Genomic DNA, 6,571 nt, shown 5'->3' on the forward strand with positions numbered 1-6,571 from the left:
CGGTGCTTTAAAACATTTGCATATTTTAACCTACTCAGACTTCTGATGTTTACTTTATGTACATCATCTTCTTTGTATTTAGTCGTACTCAATAGTTTCATTTTCTCTTTATGGACATCATCTTCTTTGTATTTAGTCGTACTCAATAGTTTCATTTTCTCTTTATGGACATCATCTTCTTTGTATTTAGTCGTAGTCAATAGTTTCTTTTTCTCTTTATGGACATCATCTTCTTTGTATTTAGTCTTACTCAATAGTTTCTTTTTCTCTTTATAACCATCATCTACTTTGTATTTATTCTTACTCAATAGTTTAATTTTCTCTTTATGACGAAGATCCAGTTTGTATTTACTCTTACTTTGTTGTTTAATTTCTTCCATGTGCATAATATATTTTTTACTGGAAACACTTTTATTACTTTGTTGATATATTTCATTAGTATCATAATGCATTTTCATACGGCAACTGTCTTTCATCTTCAAATACTTTGAGGGAGATAAACTATATGCCTGTTCTTTAACATTCTTCTTTACATTTGAGACTGCAGATGTATCTTGTTTTTTTCTTCTACACATGTATGTTGTGTCAGGTAAAATCTGTTCCATACCGGGCTTGACAAAATCGACACCGCATTTCCTTGATACATTTTGTGCAACTTCAGTGGAAAGAGGACCAAATATAATTGGAACATTAATTGGCATTTCAACAATATCAGCAGAATCACGTTCAACAGCAGCTGAGCAGCAGGTGTCATTCTGCAATGTGCTACACTGTTTTGTCTTTTGTGATCTAGTTTTGTACCCTTTGTCAAATGAAAGATTGTTTTTGCATGATCCATAACAACACTGCAGTCCAGGTAGATGAACACAAACTACATTTTCATAATGATTACCAGCAAGATTTTCTAAATATATGCAATGTTCGGAAAAAAGCTTGGTGGTGCAACTATATTTCAGCCACCGCCCATCAAGAAATGTAAATATGTGTACTCCTAATTTATCTGCTGCTGCTTGTATTTCAAGTTCTGTAGCCCAGGTCTTAGCCTTTCGCATTTGAGTATTTGTTAGGTACTGCGATACTGAAGAATACACACTCCTCAAATTATTCACATAATGGTCAGCATTCATTTCCAACTGTCTAACAATAGCTCGTCGAACTGTGAGATGATTATTTTGTGTTCCACTTATAGCTTGAGAGATAGCACGAAAGAAACAATTACCATCAGCCAATATGCTTTCATTTTTGCATGGGACTCCTAATTGACCAACATGTGTAGGTTCCACTGTGTGTATTTTTTCATGTTGTATTCTTAAACATGTGCACAAAGCTTGTGCCACACGTTCACAGATTGGTGTAAAGTCCAGCTTCACATTTTCAACTTCACTAACAAATTCAACATCAGAGTTAACTTGGGAAACATATGTTTTGTTTTGTTCAGATTCTTTGCCAACTGAATTCTTGCACTTTGATCTTTTAGCATTCCTGTTTCCTACATTTTGTGCTGCCCCAAAATCAATCTCGGCAGCAATATTCTCAGCAGACCTTTTACCACTCGATGTTACTTTTAAACGCTTGTTACTTCTGGTAATGTTGATGTTCGGTTCATCTTCAACTATCACAAAATCCAAATCCTGAGTAACAAATGTTTTAGAATCTTTACACAGCACTGTTGGTTGTGCAACAAGGGGAAGTTGTGTTACATTTTGTGGCAAACTGGTTGGTTTTGAAGGACTCTCAGTGACACAAACGCCACTTAGTTCAAAAGGCTTTAGATAACCACCAAACCCTGCAGACAGATGGCAAATGTGCTGGTAAAGATCGTCCATTGAAGCGAAATACAAAACAACGCTCGCTCCCTCTCCATCAACCATGCCACTAGCATTGCGTGCATGCGAGTCAACCATTGCATACTCTCCATTTCCCTTAATGATTGCACACGTATTGGCACACAAAGTCAGAAGACATGTGGTGTATTTTGACAAGATCTGCACCAGTCCACTATGAAGAGTGGCGATGGTATGATTTTCAATCAGTTCACCTTCGACCACATTTACATATCCTGCCACAAAGTCGCTAGCATAGCTAAATTGAAAATGATGTCCATCAATAACTCTCTGCTTAGGCAAGTCATTAACACACAACATACTAGAGCTGCCGCTGATTGCGTCGTGTTCTCTCAAACTTGTGTACAACTGGTCACCTGAAAGCAACACCGAGTCCAGATCTGTTGTCTGCCATGAGAAAACACTCGCTCTACTATGTTTTGCTAAACTTACCAACGCAATTGCCATGCACTGAACTCCTCCAAATGTAAACCTCTCATCCCCCTGGTGAAATGATCCCCTCACACTGTTACCAAGCCTGACAGAACTGCCTGCCTCAACATCAGTTGCAACATTCACGTCACCACTGTTGTCACCATCACTGTCTGTAGACCCAGTAGCACACTCCATGTCAGTATCAGTTTGGTACTGAACTGAAAGGCTGTGAATCCCCCACCACCCAGCATTTACCGACTCCTTCAGGTCTCTAATGTGATACATCAGGTCTGCCATGCATGTGTTGAAAACGGCCACAGGCGTGCCATAAACAGATGCCAACCCAGACTTGGCGTCACGTACGCCACAATCAACTACTACGAAGAACTTGCCGTGTTGAATAACAGCCATAACTGCACCGTCAAGGTTCAAAAGACACATTTGATCTCTATTGAGCAGTTCTTCCATTTTGTTCGACAGCACAGTCTCACTGTTGAACTCAAAGTCATTGTACTCTGGCTCGCCAACATCAACTGCCCAGCTAATGCCAAACACAGCACTCTGTTTTAGCAACGTGCACAGATCTTTCTCTGCTACATTATGGCATGCCTTCTCCAATTTCCTACTTTCTACACATATACTATCAATTTCTGACCCCTTCCATGTGCATACAGGCGTAATCACATGTTTGATTGCAGCAACAACACTCCGTGCAAGACCTATGTTCACATTAGACTGTCCAGTCGCTTTGCTGAAAACAGTCCCAGTGATAACAGCCGCTTGCCGTTTGCTTGCACAGATACACTCATTAGGATTAGAACCAGCCTGACCTTTGATGTGTCTTTGTGTGCAGCCCTTAAGGTGGTCACTCTCTCTCACATCCACTGGCAGAGCCCTGGCAGGTGATGTTGGCGTTGAGGAGAGTTCCACAGCCTGGGGGAGTTCCACAGCCTGGGGGATTGGCACCTTAAGGATCATAAAGTGACAAAGAACAATTAAAAACATGTACTTATTCATTATTTGACAATGATGTGATACGTACGAGATAGATGGCGATATATATATATATATATATATATATATATATATCGCCATCTATCTCGATATATATATATATCTATGCAACGACACAGCTTAACAACAACTTTTCCGTCGAATTGGAACTTCAATAACATGTTCTGTTAGCTCATTTAAATGTAAGTAAACCAACCTCTGCATTCACATCCACTGGCAGAGATGTTGGCCTTGGAGGGAGTTCCACAGTCTGGGGGATTGGCACCTTGGGGAACATAAAGTGACAAAGAACATTTAAAAACATGTACTTATCCATTAATTGACAATGATGTGAACACACACACACACACACACACACACACACACTATGTAAGCAACGACAAGGCTTAAAAACTGCTTTTCGGTCAAATTGGAACTCCATTTTGAATAACATGTTCTGTTAGCTCATTTAAATATAAGTAAACCAACCTCTGCATTCACATCCACTGGCAGAGATGTTGGCCTTGGAGGGAGTTCCACAGCCTGGGGGATTGGCACCTTGGGGAACATAAAGCCAGAAAGAACACTTACAAACATGTACTTATATATGACTTGGCAATGAAGTGATAAGTAAGACACTCGTGAAAACAGAAACAGTAAGGCTTAAAAACTGATTTCAGTGTAATTGAACTGCATTTTCACTAACAACATGTTCTGTTAGCTCATTTATATATAAGTAGTACACCAACCTCTGCATTCACATCCACGGTCTCTGATGGCTCCAAAGGGATTGCTGCAACACTAGGTGTGACCTCCACCTAAAAGAAAATGCCACATTTAACTTTCAGCACATTTATTTCCACAATGCTATGCTGAAATGTCATTACTTATAATGAACGTACACTGCATACAACTTAATTTCACAACAGACAGATATGATATACACAGAAAACACACCTGCTGCTCTGTCACCGTCTTGTGTGAAACTGCCTTCTGTGGTCGTCCCATGCGGCGTTCCTAAATTGAGATGAACAACAAACATTTGTAAGCACAACTTGCAACATTTTGGAATGGAATTATAATAATTTCTGACTTAATAACAACTCTATAGACCGAGAACATGTAGTTGCTAGTTACCTTTCTGCATTGGGAAATGACTGCTGGGCTCTCGGCTGGGCTCTCTGGTGGGCTTGGAAGATGCGATGGAACAACAGCATCCATGGCATCCAAGATGGCACTGCTGAACCTCCAGAGACGTACAGAACATTCCTTGACAATCTGAAATATAAAGCAGAAAACATGTTATGGACACCTTACCACACAAACTCAAATATAATCAATAAATATTTCCATGTTTTCCAACAAGTAAATTAAAGATGACAAACCTGCTGATGAACAAGCCTCCTCTTGGGTGCACCACAAGACTGCTCTGGTTCCCCAAAATGGCGCCTCTGTAATGAAAATAGCATTCCTTAAATTAAACACGTGTCTCCTTTGACCATTACATGATACCATGTTAACACTATACAAGTGTTTGCACAATCAGCTACAAAATTACAGTCTACAATAATTTACCTTCTTGCCACGTGCAACAAATGTCCACTCAGACGGGTCTGGTCGGCGTGGCACTCGGACCTCTCCCTTCACGACCACCTTCGGCGAGATCCTGCGAGCAGGAGGGGATGTCTTTGGTGTCTCTGGCTTCTTGGTAGGAACTGGCTCCAGCAGCTTCCTCAGCAGGTGGTCGTGTGCAGCAGAAAAGAAAGCCTTTGCCAAGATGGGCATCCCGTCAGGGTCACTCAAATGCACCTACAAAGCAAGAGAAAATAATTAACACATAGACCTAAGAATCAATATAAAGCTGCCATGAATTGATTGCTATAATCTACAAACAAGTGTACATCACACTTCTGCACATGTCAACAAAATATGTTACTTACGCTGTCTCTGTTCCACAGCTGAAGGTCGTTCATAGGCAACTGCTCGGCAACAGACCAGTACCTCACACCTTAAAGTGAGAAGAAAAAGCGAGATTTAGTGACAAGGCCTAAATGATTTACAACAATCTTTTTTGACAGAAAGGATGTAGACAAAACAATTATGCACTGCACAGATGTGATCTCTTTTCAGATATTTCTACTATTACGACTTTTAGGAAGACATCTACATTTACGTTGATTTATATAAATGCATCATGATTTGTGTGCATCAAATAACCAACTTAACTTAAATTATAGAAAATCTAAATGGCATGGCATATATTAACTGGTACACATGCAACGTTTCATAAGTGACATTCCATTAAACATACCTGCAGATGCAGCCTTGCGACGGTACTCGTTTCGCAGGTGCTCCTGCACATCCACTGCTACGTTGAGCCTTGGAGGAAAGTCGACCACCACCACCTACAAATACACAATAGATGTTCATAAGTTATTTTATCCAAACACTATACCCAACCTCACACCTTATACATCAACATCATTTCTAGTACAAAAGATATATTACCTCATCCCATTTCTCGCGAACACTACCAAGGAGCAGAGCGAACTCTTCACCAGCCTCGATGACGGTTCGACTGGAAGTGAGGTTGTTGCCAGGGGCCAAGAGACAGACAACATCAGGAGTACGATCCAGCACAGCATTCCGCACCTCAGTCCGCAGGTCCTTTGCAGAGGCCCCCGGCGTAGACATGACACCAACAGCAAATCCAGCTGGCATCTCCACGAAACCATCTGCAATCCCCCGCAGATGGGAGTCTCCTACAAGCAGGACAAACTAAACACAAAATGGCATTTTTAGAATGGCAAACGAATAATCTTGCAGAAATCCACAACTTTCTTGATAATTTTTCATCGCAAATATACCTTCTTGTCTGGAGAGTCATCCAGAAAGACCAACTTGTGCTGCTTCCCGGTTGCGGTAGAAGTGGGCCACTTCTTCACAGGATTGCGAAATCCCGTTCCAGCAACTACAGAATAGGAAAACAAAATAAACACTATGAAACATAATACTAACTAATCCATTTAAACACAACAGTGCACATTCCAGACATGCAAAAGAATATACAGCTTACACATAGAACAGCAATTAAGGAAAGCAGTTGCCAACATACCAGAAGAAACAGAGGGTCGTTGGGTGTTCATTTCCAAGGATCGGCGCATCTCAGCAATCCTCTTGCCTGCCTGAGATCGTCGGTAAGATCGTCCACGAGGCATCTGAAAGTATAAAAGTTCATTGATTAGTCAAGCCATTACACGATGCTGCTGTTCAGTGTTACAAAATGCTACATGTTAGGAAAGCTTATTTCTAATGAGTCT

This window comes from Pholis gunnellus (assembly GCF_910591455.1).
Source record: "Pholis gunnellus genome assembly, chromosome: 19".
Classification (NCBI taxonomy): domain Eukaryota; kingdom Metazoa; phylum Chordata; class Actinopteri; order Perciformes; family Pholidae; genus Pholis; species Pholis gunnellus.